Below are 14,976 nucleotides of genomic sequence, written 5' to 3' on the forward strand. Positions count from 1 at the left end.
TAACAATTATTCATTTCTTCATCATCGTCTCATTCCATGGGTTCATTTAGCTCTGCGGCTGATCAAAGTAATTATACAGTTCCATATAATAAAATTTTACAATTTGTTCTGCACTGTGACTTTAACAACTACTGACTGTAAACTGCTCTGTTCCAGCGACAGACTACAACTACTCTGTAGCAGCGAGCGACTGCAACTGCGGCAGAGACTGCTCTGGCCTGCGACTCTATTGCAGCTCTCTTTTGGCAGGGACAAAGGTATTTTATGTCTCAGGCAGCGCCTGTGAACTGTCGTTCTAGCAAGTGTACAGTACATCGAGATTACATTTGCTCCAGCAGGGTGGTGAACACCTTACAAATCGTCTGTCGGTAGAGGGCTCCGAATTGTAGGGTGTGACATCGCGGTGTGTAACGGAACTACGTCGATGTACGAGAAACAGCGTGCTGTAATCTAATTTCTAACCTCAGAAGATTTCGTCCACACATGGAGCATTCTCTCCTTATTCATGAGAATGCCAGACAACACGCGAGCGCTGCGACATTCGCAATAGCCCGACGCCTCGGGTTTGTTGTCATCTATCATCCTGTATATTGTCACGACTTGGCACTATCCGATTTTCATCCGTCTCCAAAACTTTATGAACATATTCGAGGGCTGCACTTTGATCGTGATGAAGTGGTGGCGCAAGCAGAGGCTGTGACACCGTCAACAAAGTCAAACATTTTACAGTGACTGTATGAACAAACTGGTCTCTACGTTGGCAGGAATATGCTCGTCGCTGAGGTGACTGTACTATGTTGAGAAATAAATATGTAGACATGAAGAATAAAAAATAGAATGTTTATTTCATTTAAAAAGCTTTAAGAGTTATCACATGAAAAATTCGGAGGCAATAGTTTTCAGCACGACCTTGTATTATTCTAAAAATTTAAACTGGAATATCGTTTTTCTTGCTCACGGTTAAACCTAAAATAATTCTGAGCCTCCTTTAGCAAGCAGGTGCCATCTACAATCCTTATTGAAGACTGATACATCCACTCCCAGTGACATTACGTGTCCTTACTCGCAAACGACTTCGTCGCTTCCGGACAGTTGGAGAATCCCATTTCCATGCCTGGTCGCCCAACAGCTGCTGTGAATTATATGAGAAGCTATAGCTTACAGGCTGTGTAGGAACTATACACCTCCACAGACCGTGTCGCTCCGAGTGGAGCCATCCTGTCATCTATATCTACATGAATACTCTGCAAGTCACACTTAAGTGCCTGGCAGAGGGTCTATGGACCAACGTGCGGGACAACTTCGGCATGTTAGAAGAGTTTCACGTTTTGTTTATTGTCATCAGGTTCTATTAAGTTCCATTTTATCAGACTGATTTTTGTAGGTGCTGTTGAGTGGTACTTAAGTAAATAAATTAGTGAAATGAAAGTGAAGTAGAAATTAGAATATAAACGAAAAACTTGGTTTAGTTTAGAGAGTTACGTACTGGCAAACAGCGGACAGAACAGAAGAGACAATGACCATGAAGTCAGCAAGTTCCACATAAGCGGGCGCTGTCGATTCAGCCGTCAGGGCATTGCCCGACCGGCTCACGTGTTCTCAGTCGTCACATGTGATCAAAGGCCCTCGCCTACATTCCAAGAGCCAACGACTGACGTTAAGAAAATTCTTCGAGAAGCTTTTCAACGTGACAGAAGAGGAAATGACCGTGAAGTCGTTCACCCCCAGTAAACTGAAGTGAATAAATACGCGAGACGCAGTGGGCCCGGAAGACGAAGACGGGGACGAAGACGAGGACGAAGACGAGACGAAGACGGGGACGGAGACGAGACGAGAGACGAAGAAGGAAGAAGAGAAGAGTAGCAGTAGTTTTCAGTCAGTTTCGGTGCAGAAGACCGTCATGCAAGAAGAGACTGCATCATGCACAGACGCAGCAAGTCCGCCGCTGTAATGGAATAGCAAGCAGCAGCCTCGGCGCCAGAAGACAGAAGTTAAAAGGTATTTGAAGTCTGATCTTTATGTACCCGGGTGACTCGTGAGGACGGGAAGGAGACGGCCTCACATCAGCAGTCACCTGTGAGCTGGGATGAAGATCTGACAACCGAAGACCGGCAAGCGGGAGTCCGTTGTTCGAGTCCGGGACACTGGCCTTCCCCTGCCGCGCCGCTCCGCTGGCCGACGCACAACACACGCGGCCGTTTAGAGAAGAGAAACACTGGGACGCCACATCCAAGGTATCACCATCCGATGCACGACTTCGCTCGCAATAATTAAACGGGCCACTGCGCGTCTCCAGTCAGCTGGGCGAGACGGCGACACGAGATACACACCGCTACGCGTAATCAGACGCCGCCGCCGCCACCGCTGCCGCAGCAGAAGGCTACGCAAACGACACAGCTGCCGCTCTCCGAACCAGAACATTCCGTAAGATACAGTTGTACAAATCTTCAATAAAAGTTATCTTATGTAAAAATGATGTTTCATTCTACCTCATACCCGAGCCAAGGAAGAACCCACCCTGCCCACATGTTGTTAAGAGAGAAAAGTTAATTTATTTAATATTTTCACCTTGACAGAATGCTTTAGAATGCTCATCCTAACAACTGACTTGCGTCAAATGAGAAAACCCAGTTACGTTTAGTAGCAGAAGAGTTACATTTAGTATCAGAACTGTTACAGTGCTACACCAGTCCTGATCATTTTCCATGATTTGTAATAGATCACCCAAGGTGTAACTGAGGAACAAATATCTTGAGTTTAGTCTTTTTAATCCATAAAGGCTATATCATAGTGGATGGCGCTCGTCAAATGTATTTTTGAACCGCTCGGCCATGAACTACCCTACGAGAGTTGGAACTGCTGAAACCTGAAGCTTGGTAGACTTTTCCAGTGGAGTGGGCTTCATGCGACTAGCCTACAAGTTTTGTTAAGGCTTGTATCGATCTTCTTCGCATGCGCCAATCTAGACCAGACATGGCACGCCCACTCTGCTGCGGAAAAGCAAAGTGCTAAAGCGATGGTCCTAAGCACAGTAGGTTTGGCGCCCCATTTACTGCCAGTCACCTTTAAAGCACATTGTTCCTTGCACCTACCTTACTTCGAGTTTTTTGGCAGTGATATTTGTATGTGAGTGACGTGTCAAGCGTCACTTCGACGTATGTCGGCTGGTCTGTGTGTTCAAGGGTAGAAGGGTAAATAAGAAATTAATACAGCTGGTAGAGTTGCACTGCCTTCCACTCGTACTACCTGATAAATCTGCTACCTAAGTGTGTGACCTTGTGCTAGGGATGGTGGCAGGAGGGAGGAGCTGGTAGGGAGGGGGGTCTAACTTTCAAATTCGCTAGACGATTTGCAGAACAACGCACTACAGATAAAACCCATACAGCTGCTATACTACACAAACCATTAAGCAAGCCCCTTCAAAACTAGTTAAGCTCAGCGACTTGCGAGACTGGTTGTATGCTATTCTGACCAAAACTCTTAGTGTTGGGACGCTACTGAGCGGTCATGGATGGGCACTACTTCCAAACTCTTCCTGTTTATTGTGACTTTCTCGTCCTGTGAGTCGCGGAGGTCTTCATGGAAACAAAGGGCGTCATTCTTGTTCCTAAACGCACTCCTTCGTAAAATAAAATACATCAAATGACACGGTGGAGTTAGAATGAAACGACTGTTTAAAGACAGAAATGACATTATTTCACCGAAAGAAGGACATCGTATTGCTTGTAGTCATAGTTGTCACGTCCAGATATAGTACGGCATTGATGCTGTTGCAGAATGAGCGACCACTCTCCCACGAAAACAGTTCTGAAGATGATGTACACGATGAATAGCGAGGTCAAACTAAGTGTCTGTACGGACAATCTCCGTCTGCCTCTGCTTTAAATTCCACGGCCGCCGCTGACATCATGGTGGGCCTGCGCAGGTCCGCCTGTTACCCAAGTAGGTGCAACAGAAGGTCGGAAGGAAAAGGACGACCGAACAAGAAAAGTATTTTAACTGCCAGAGATAGGCTACATTTTATTTGACAAGTGGTACTGTACTTTTATGACAAAATAGATTCGTGTTTGTCTCGTTAACAATTTTCGAACCGAATTTCGAATCGCTAAACCTCCTAATATCGTGTCGAACCTCCTTTTCACCGTGGTAGTGCAGCAGTTCGACATGGCATGGACTCATCAAGTAGATGGAAGTCCCCTTCAAAAATATTGAGCCATGCTTCCTCTACAGACATTCATTACTGCGAAAATGTTAACGGTGCAGGATTTTGTGCACGAACTGACCTCTCGATTAGGTCCCACGAATGTTCGATTGGGATTCATGTCGAGCGATCTGAGAGGCCAGATCACTCGCTCGAACTGTCAGGAATGTTTTTCGAACCAGACGCGGACAACTGTCGTCCAGTGACAAGGCGCTACGTTGTTTGGGAACATGAAGTCCATAAATGGCTGCTAATGGTCTTCATGTAGCCGAACATTACTTTTTACAGTCTATGATCGGTTCGGTTAAATCAGAGACTCAGTCCATTCTATGTAAATACAACCCACACCATTATGTAGCCACCACCAGCTTGCACAGTGTCTTGTTAGCAATTTGGGCCCATGGCTTCCTGGAGTCTGCACCACGCTCAAACCCTACCATCAGCTCTTACCAACTGACATCGGGACTCATGTGACCAGGTCACTGTTATTCAGTCATCTGCTGCTATAGTCTCAAACCCAGGAGAGGGGCTGTATGTAATTTCGTGCTGTTAGCAAAGGCATTGGGCTTGGTAGTCTGCTGCTATAGCCTATTAACGCCAAATTTCGCCGCTCTGTCCAAGCGGATACGTTCGTCTTATGTCCTACATTGATTTCTGCGGTTATCTCACGCAGTATTGTTTGTGTGTTAGCGCAAACGCTGCTGCTATCGGTCGTTAAATGAATGCTGTCGGACACTGACTTGTCCGTGGCGAGAGAAATGGCTAAATTTGGTATTCTCAGCACTCTCTTCACACTGTGGATCCGGGAATACTGAATTCTCTAACGATTTTCGAAATGGAATGTCCCATGCGTGTAATTCCAACTAACATTTCGCATTCAAAGTCTGTTAATTTCCGTCGCGTGGCCATAATCAAGTAGGACACCTTTTCACTTGAGTACAAATGATAGCTTCGCCATTTTATACCTGAGATGTGCGATGCTACCACAAAGCTATATGTGCATATCACTAACCCATGACTTTTATTACTTCAGTGTGGATCCCTACTGTACCTATGACATCCGATAACAAATATATGATATAATAGTTGGCGAAGAGTACAGGATTTTGCAATACAGCGACTACATGCTTGCGTTTTTCTGTGACTTTCCTTTGCATGGGCGTAACAGTGCAGCAGCCGGCCAGAGTGGCCGAGCGGTTCTAGGCGCTACAGTTTGGAACCGCGCGACCGCTACGGTCGCAGGTTCGAATCCTGCCTTGGGCATGGATGTGTTTGATGTCCTTAGGTTAGCTAGGTTTAAGTAGTTCTAAGTTATAGGGGACTGATGATCTCACTAGTTAAGTCCCATAGTGCTCAGAGCCAATAGTGCAGCAGAACAAAGCGAACCGTAGAAACCGGGACCTAAGTTCATACAGTTTCGTTTCTGTGCACTCGCGACGTATGTCCTTAATTTAACTATACCATTGCTGACGTCGGCTGCTACCTGTTGCAGGAATCGCAACAACAAATGTTTTTTCACATAGGATGTAATGGTTATACTTTCGGATCTACATTACAAAATGAAAATACTGGACCACGTGTTGACTAGACTATAACGGGTTCTAGTTTATCGCCATATCGCAACGTGTACTGCATGTTTCCTGACTGGGTCTTTCATAACGTAATAAAGGCCAAGAGATTTAATATGTTGCCCGCATCTCGTGGTCGTGCGGTAGCGTTCTCGCTTCCCACGCCCGGGTTCCCGGGTTCGATTCCCGGCGGGGTCAGGGATTTTCTCTGCCTCGTGATGGCTGGGTGTTCTGTGCTGTCCTTAGGTTAGTTAGGTTTAAGTAGTTCTAAGTTCTAGGGGACTGATGACCATAGATGTTAAGTCCCACAGTGCTCAGAGCCATTTGAACCATTTAATATGTTGACATCCGATGCAGCAGTGTACTTCTACTGTAATCTTAGTGATTGCTTGCTCTCAATGGACTCTACATCGACAGAATACTTCATTCCTTCTGTGATCTACAGTAAAGTTAGTAAACATTACCTAACCACACACAAATATATCGTCTATTTACAATTTCATCTGCAGAGTATAGTAAGTTGTCAAACAGAAATGATTTCAATTTTTTAAAAAACTGTTTCATTGTCTATTTCATTCACAAATGAAGATGTGAGATTCTTTTATCGGTATGTACTTCGCAACGTTGTGTGCAAGAGAAAGGTTTAATTGGGAAGAGAGAAGGCCATTTGAGTTCCTATTGTTGTGTTTATTAACGTATGTGTTGATTCCGGATCGTAATCGATTCTTCACAAAACAATTCATAAGAGAGTAAACATATTGTGAAACCGTTGTTAGTATTCCTAGTAATTTTAAACAGTTGCGTATATGTCATTCGAGGATGGATACCACTACGTTTCTATGCATTGAATACTTCGTATCTAATTGTGGGACTGCCACAGAAAATTGTTCTATAGGACATTAATGAAAGGAAGTACGCAAAGTGAGCCAAGTGATATTTTGACCGCCAAAATCAGCATAAGCCACCTGATATTTTGTTCTCCAAATCGGCACTAACATATAGAGAAAGTGATGTTGTTGAACTCAAGAGTTAAAGATGTATGATGTATCATGTCTGATTGGGATTTTGTATTAAGTTTTATCGGTGTACAGGCCATGCCAAGTTTTAAATTTTACTCAAATATGACGCAGCTTGAGCAACGAGAAAGTCTTATGCATGGACGTCACCGCGAAAATATGAGACGAATTCGAGTTATAGATGTGTACAAGCAGAAATTTTGAAAATTACACTTCCTGCCATGTACAGATATAAATGAACTGTGTTAAAAGTTAAGCGATATGCTATTTATCGGGAAACAATCATTTTTTACAAAATAGCTAATTTATCTGTGTTCACATTCATCATTCCTTAAGATGAATTCATTATCCTACTATTTCAGATACAACTTCGAGCGGTTTTGTACGTACTACTTCGGTAAAAATGTAATCACAGCGTCCACGACTCTTCCGTTGCGTGCGTGATGAATTAGGGGAAGTGAGTGCGACGAGTAAAGAGACGAATGTGAGTAGCCGATCACTACCGCGTGCTTCGAAAATGAAGTTAGCTGGTATTTTGTGCTACCAAGTCCCAAGTTAACAGCATCCTTGGAATTTGCGGCAGATTCGGAAGTAAGTCCCACAAATAGGTGACTGCAGTGACGAGCGTAGACCTCGCGCTACGCTACACGTTAATTTATCACAATTAACTTCCGGTGTTCACATTCTTTGGCTTTGTCAACTCACGTTCAGTTTACCACGTTTCAACCTATCCAAAACCTCGGGCTACGCTGCTGATCAACCTGTTACCGCAATCATTTTATGATGCTTACATTCGTTGGCTTAGCCAACTCACAACCATTTTATAACATTTCAACCTAATCTTGACGTCGGGATACGCTGCAAGTCACGTTGTCACCACAACCAAGGTATACCGGGATGCGGAACGTGACTATGAATGTTAACAAATAGACATAAAAAGGTGTTACTGTAACTTAAGTACTAAAACAAAAGCAATCAATTCGTATCTTCCACCAGAAGCGATCATTAGATCCAGAGATTCTCGTCGGCTTCTTTTGTGACCGACAATTCGCAATTTTTCACAACACAACTTTTATCGATGTAAGTTCACAACGTTGATGACTGAACATACAAAAGTCTCCTAATTGAGGCAAACAAAAGTTCACTTCTTATTTTCCACAAAGGTTCGTGGTAACACACTCACACAAGAGTAACAGTCCACGTCCGAGACGAAGACGTAATCTTCGACGGTTGCAGTACACGAGGTCGGCATCTGGTATGAACTCCGGGTCTCGTCCTAGCCACTAAGTTGCTGTCTCCAGCCGGCGTAGTGATATTTCCTGCAGGCCTTGGTTCTAGCTCCCCCTGCAGGAAGTAGTGCTGGGAATGTCTGTTTCCATTAACTTGTGTGTAAATAGCCAGTGTTTACCATGATGCTTTTGGGTACGCCTTTGGTTATGGACAACCTCGTCCTCTGTGGTGTTATATAGGTTGCCGGCCCTCAGGGGCTACCTTGGCTCCGGTATAACAGCTTCTTTATGTTATCACCCAATTGGCTAAGACCAGCGATAACAAATTACCACACAGCAATGTCCCGTGCGCTGAATCCTTCCGAAATTTGTTTTGTATTTTCCCGATTTTGTGCTCCTCTGGTGGAGCCGTTGGTGTTATAGGTTCTCTTTGTCAGATGGTAACTCGTCATGAGAACGTCGTCCGATAGGCTCCGCGTGCAGTTCAGCGAGGAGGTTTTGGGGTAGCAGCCGTACGACGAAGATGGCGACCCGGGCCGGTGCTGGGAACAGACCCTTATTTGTGTCGGAAAACGTCTAGTCTGGACCTGGAGTGAAGCGCGGTCCCGTTGGGGTTGAGGGCTGTTTGTTTGAAAAGACCCACCTCTTCTGGATTCAAGCGTTCGACGGTCACACTGTACTGACGTTTGTAGACTTGTTGACAGTGGACGGTTTCTAGTCTTTCAGACGCTGTATCCATTGTCCGGAAGAGATTGTCGGTCAAAGCAAAGATCGAAGATCTGTACAGCCTTCATTACACCGTCGCTGCACCATGGTAGCATTTATGGACGAGTACTGTCCGCTTCATGCGAGGCAAGTAGTTCTACTATTCAATAGTTGGTGATCCGTTCGTGTTATCTGTTCATGTTGTAAAGATTGTCACTGAGTCTGCCCTTGTGAGCGCCATCTGTGTTATGTGTCTGTGTGGGACCTGTGGTAGCTGATTTATGTTTCAGGTTTCATCATGTCAGTTTAATGACACGTATATTGTATCTTCAAGAAATGTACTTAAGACTGAGATGTGAAATAAATTATGATTTCAAGCTTACTGCACTGTAAACCGATTGAGATAGCAGTGGATGAATTCTAATGTTGCAGATCAATCTTTGAGTTACGCAATCAGCTTTGAACAATTCGTCTCTCCTTATTTGGCGTTCATCTGAAGGTGCTCTGCATCTAAGCTTGTTTTCAAATTGTCTGGCACTTCTGTACAGTACTCAAGTAAATCTTAATTTGTGCCACAGGCGAAAATGGTGTGCCTAAAACTTGTGGCTAGGGGGTACGCTGTAATTGCTATCGCGTATTTCAAGTTCCGCAGCGAAACTGATTTTATCTGAAGATCGTTTTCAAATCTGAATTGATGGCAATTGCTGATTATACATTTTGTTTAAAGATTTAATATATATATATATTTAGAATAGGTTTGAGGATTTAAATTTTAATGCCAAGTAGTTACCTGCTATCAGCTGAAACTTCTGACTGATGTTGTGATTGCCGGCCGGGGTGGCCGATCGGTTCTAGGCGCTACAGTCCGGAACCGCGCGACCGCTACGGTCGCAGGTTCGAATCCTGCCTCGGGCATGGGTGTGTGTGATGTCCTTAGATTAAGTAGTTCTAAGTTCTAGGGGACTGATGACCTCAGAAGTTAAGACCCATAGTGCTCAGAGCCATTTAAACCATGTGATGTTGTGATTGTCTTGAACTTAAAGTGGCTCAAAAGGCTCTGAGCACTATGGGACGTAACTGCTGTGGTCATCAGTCCCCTAGAACTTAGAACTATTTAAACTTAACTAACGTAAGGACATCACACACATCCATGTCCGAGGCAGGATTCGAACCTGCGACCGTAGCGGTCGCGCGGTTCCAGACTATAGCGCCTAGAACCGCTCGGCCACTCCGGCCGGCTTCTTGAACTTAAATTTGACATCTTTTTATTACCGCTATTTGCCATCAACATTGGATCAAGGTTGATGTTTAATCAAGCGGTTATAATGGTTACCTTTTTTAAAAAAAAGGTTTCGGCAATAAGTGTTTTTTGCAAATGTTTAGTAGGAATTTCTCGTTAATAAATTTATTTTAAAGACATGCCTGAATTAATGCTAGCCCGGCACCTTACCACTTCCTACAGCTCCTACGATACTCAGCAACACACAACGACAGACCTACAGAGACTGTAAGTTCAAGTAGTCTGCTGCTTCTGCATCGTTGCGAACACTATTCGAAAATTATTTAAAAGTGGTTCTACCACTTTAAATACTAATATAAATGGAAAAGAAACTGATAAGTCACGGCAGTATCTCCAATACTTGCATCAAAACGGGAGACTTGGAACACATAAACAAGATAGTATTGCAGCACATTAATTCGGTCTTTAACAACCAAATCGTATGTTTCTGTGTTATGGAGACGAGGAGAGGTAAACGACATTGAAGGTGAAAGGTGGCGACACTGAGCTACAGCGCCAGAGATTGCGCCAAAGAGTATTATTCAGCCGCCTCCACTGGCAGTTCTTGTCGAGAAGTCGTAGTAGGCAGTGCTTATCGAGAAGTCGTAGTGGAGAGTGCTTATTGAGGTGTAGCAGTAGGCAGTGCTTATTGAGATGTAGCAGTGGTGAGTCGTTGTTGAGAAGTTCCCATGGAGAGTGCTTGTTCAGAACTTGTAGTATTGTTTTGATGGGCTAGACACCAGATGTTCGATTGGGGATGCTGTAATGTGCTTTTCGTCAATATATATGAAGGTAAAAAAAAAATTGGTGTTTTTTTTTTATTATTTCAATGTCTTAAACAATAATGCCTCTTGGTCACAGGTTCAGTCAACAAAGCATCTGGCTCGTGTTCTTGTATTAGACTGTATTTCTGGTTTCTATGTGCAATTATAGTATTTCTGGTTTTTTTTGAATTACTTCAGTATAAATGGTGTTTAAAATATCTGGTCTTATTGAGGAAGAACCGTGCCAGATGTGTATGTTGAATCACACTTCCACACACAGAACAGCTACACTTGTGTTTTGTTGTTTCCTAGGTTTTATAGTTGCTGGGGACTTAATTAATTAATTGTGTTAACGGAAATTTTCTTTCATTCTTTGTTGTTATTCTATGCAGTCAGATTGCGTACTATACCAGTCAGGGCCAACTGGTTACGAGACTGCGTAACCGGACATTCAGCTAAAAAAAAAAAATTAAAAGTATTTGCATTCTTTATTTAATTAAGCCCCCATGCAAAGGACGTATAGAATTCTACAGTCTCGTAGTTCCATGCTGTCTTAAAATTCGAAAAGACGTAATTCCAGTTTCGCGACACTGATCGCTCCGGTTTAAGGCGGCCAAGGTCTGGGAGACTGGAAACGAGCTTACACCTGCCCGCGGGGTCGAGGGGCAGAGTCGTGCAAGATTGCAGCTTCAGGTCCTGCAGTGCATAGGGGTCTCACCTCTCTGGGCAACTGAGCGTGTGTTCCGAATTCACAAACCGGGAAACCTAGTGAAGAGGTACCGGTACCGAAGAATGTACAAAGGGGACACCTATGCGATTCTCTCTAGAACAGGGCTTAACAGTTCGATGAAGACCCTTAGCACTCTCGCCTACTGACGTCCTTCTTCGCGAGCAGAGCAGTAGCGGCGTGGTGGGGAGTGAGAGAAACAGTATAAGCCTTAAAATATATCGCCCAGTTGTTTTTTTGTTTGTTTTCAGAATGAAATTTTCACTCTTCAGTGGAGTGTGCGCTGACACAAAACTTCCTGACAGATTAAAACTGTGTGCCGCACCGAGACTCCAACTCGGGACCTTTGTCTTTTGCGGAGATCTAGCAGGCTGTGGCTAAGCCATGTCTCCACAATATCCTTTCTTCCAGCAGTGCTAGTTGTGCAAGACGCAGACACTGGCACGAGTTGGCTATTGGACGAAGACAACAAATCAGTATGAGGGTCATTTAGAAACTAACGCCTCCCGTTTACTTTCAAGGAAACTGCAACAGATACGGAAAGCCGAATTACGCATTAAAAAGCGCAAGATTTCATCTAGATATTCATTTTTTCCAGATGGTCACTACGATTCGTTATGCGGGTATATCAACGTGGAACAAGAACTATACCGTGTTCATAAAAACCTGAACCAGCTGAAGCTGACCGATGTCTGGCAGCTTTGAGGACAGTATCTGATTCTGAAAAATACTGACCACGTCGTCCATCTTTTATGGGCCCAAACAGATGGAAGACTGCAGGTGCTAAATCAGGACTGCACGGCGAATGTACTAGGATAGTCCAGCCAAATCTGACGATAAGTTCCTTTGCCGCAAAACTGTTATGTGGGGTTCTGCTATCGTGCTGAATGTTGAAATTAATCTTCTTCTCTGAGCAACTCCAAAAAATCGTGCTTCCAGCCTGCTCATGGCCGTCTTGTAGCGTAGTGAATCGACAACTGCTTTAGAAGTCAAGGCATCCGAGTAACCCACACCCAGCCTAACTCAGAAGGATGCGCCATCACTTTGGCTGCAGATATCTCTCCCTTGAATTTCTTCTTTGTTGGAGAAGTGTCGCCACTCGATGCTCTGTAAAATATACACAATTCCTTGGTCGTAATTCGAAAATCAGCACGGCTGAGTTTATAGACGCGGTATTTATTACAAGTGACCGAGGGAGGTGGCGCAGTGATTTGCACACTGGACTCGCATTCGGGAGGACGACGGTTCAAACGCTTGTCTAGCCATCCTGATTTAGGTTTTCATTGATTTCCCTAAATCGCTTCAGGCAGATGCTAGTATGGTTCTGTTGAAAGGGCACGTCCGAGTTTCTTCCCCGTCCTTCCCCAAACCGAGCCTATGCTGTGTCTCTAATGCCCTCGTTGTCGACGGAATGTTAACCACTAATCTCTTCCCCTCTGTTCCTACTTTGAGTGAGAACAACTGAGCAGTGTCCATTGGGGCGTGGTTCGTCGTGTTCATCCTCATTCACCACTACCGCAACTGTGCCTACCACCTCAGGTTCGCACGTCTACTATGTCGTGTCCACACATCTTTAGCAAGGGTCTGTGGGTTTCAGTTGATTCACTTTGTTCAGAAGTGAGAAATTCAGCGACAGATTTCTGGTTACAATGAAATGAGTACCATTAGCTGCATACATGCGTTGATATAAGTCAATGGGGACAATTGAAAATGTGTGCCCCGACCGGGATTCGAACCCGGAATCTCCTGCTTACATGGCAGACGCTCTATCCATCTGAACCAACGGGGACACAGACGATAGTGCGTTTGCAGAGACTTATGTCTGACACGCCTCTAGTGAGACCCACATTCGCAACTTATTGTCCCGCACTATATCCATAGCGCCCCTGCTCATTATACTCATCACTCGCGGTTTTACTACCGATTCCCGTGAGAGTTCGGGCACTGTTTGTGCATCTGCACAGAAGAAGATGGTCAAATGGCCGGTGAGCCTTATATATATATAAAGATGGTATCTGTTCTTCCGGACATGTCCGAAAGAACAGATTCATATATAGATTTCTGGTTCACACGCACTTTAATCTGAGACGTTCATCTGGTAACCTCCCTTGCTGCTCCTATCTGTTGTAGGACAATGAGAGCAACAGGACAGTAGAAGATTCGAAAAAATTTGTTTCATCAGCGTAGTCAGGCAAGTGAAGACTAAAAGAAACAAGAGGCATTAGCTTCGGAATGACGCTAATAGAGAGAATACGTAGAAGCCGATGCAGACAGCAACGACTAGGTATTCTCACAGCGTTTATGCAATGGCCACGTTTAACGGGGGTAGGACGTCAAACGGGCCGACTTGGAGCAGGAGAGGCACCACAGGACATTTTATTTTCTACTGTCTATACTTTTACAAATAAATTCATAAAACTTTGCCAGCATGACCAGGAAGGATTCAGGATTCACACTCATAGCAGTGGAAGTGCAAAACCATAGCAAAATAATTTTTTTTAGATATGAAATTTCATCATTTTTTCACTTAATGTTGGCTGCATTTGTTGCTTTAGGTACATTTTTCTTCACAAGTAAGAGAGATTCTTTGATGAATTTTGCACAGCATACAAACCATTCTTACAGGTGTATGATACTCTAGAATTTTCCAAATCTATTAAAAACTGTGGTAAAAATTGAGATAATTAACTACAAAAGATGATTTTTTTCTAAACATAAAGTTTAAAACGTGAGAGCTCATTCATTTTTTCATAAATTAAATAAAAATGGCTCTGAGCACTATGGGACTTAACAGCTGTGGTCATCAGTCCCCTAGAACTTAGAACTACTTAAACCTAACTAACCTAAGGACATCACGCACATCCATGCCCGAGGCAGGATTCGAACCTGCGACCGTAGTGGTCCCGCGGTTCCAGACTGAAGCGCCTAGAACCGCACGGCCACACCGGCCGGCATAAATTAAATAGATTCTAGAGTTTCAGACACCTGTAAGTATGGTTTGTATGCTGTTCAAAATTCATCGAACAGTCTCTCTTACTTATGAAGAGAAGTGTACCTATAGCAACAAATGCAGCCAATAGCAAGTGAAAAATGATGGAATTTCACATGTAAAAAAATTATTTTGTTATGTTTTCGAACTTCCGCTGCTACGAGTGTGAATCCTGAATTCTTCCTGGTCGTGCTGGCAAAGTTTTATGAATTTACTTGTAAAAGTGTAGACAGTGGAAATTAAAATGTCGTGTGGTGCCTCTCCTGCTCCAAGTCGGCCCGTTTGAAGTCCTACCCCTCTTAAAGACATACGCAGATGCTCTCGGGAGGTCTCGAGCTTTTGTGCTGTAACGCGAAGATCTTGCGCCGGATAATGCCAGCTGAGAAAGTGTGCAGATTAGGGATCGGCGGAATACTCGCACGCTATTGGCCTGGTCACGGCCGGGCCACGAGGCCCTGATATTATGTGAGCCGGCGCGGGGTCGACCAGTGTGGTGGA

The sequence above is a fragment of the Schistocerca americana genome, chromosome 1, assembly GCF_021461395.2.
Source record: "Schistocerca americana isolate TAMUIC-IGC-003095 chromosome 1, iqSchAmer2.1, whole genome shotgun sequence".
NCBI classification, from domain to species: domain Eukaryota; kingdom Metazoa; phylum Arthropoda; class Insecta; order Orthoptera; family Acrididae; genus Schistocerca; species Schistocerca americana.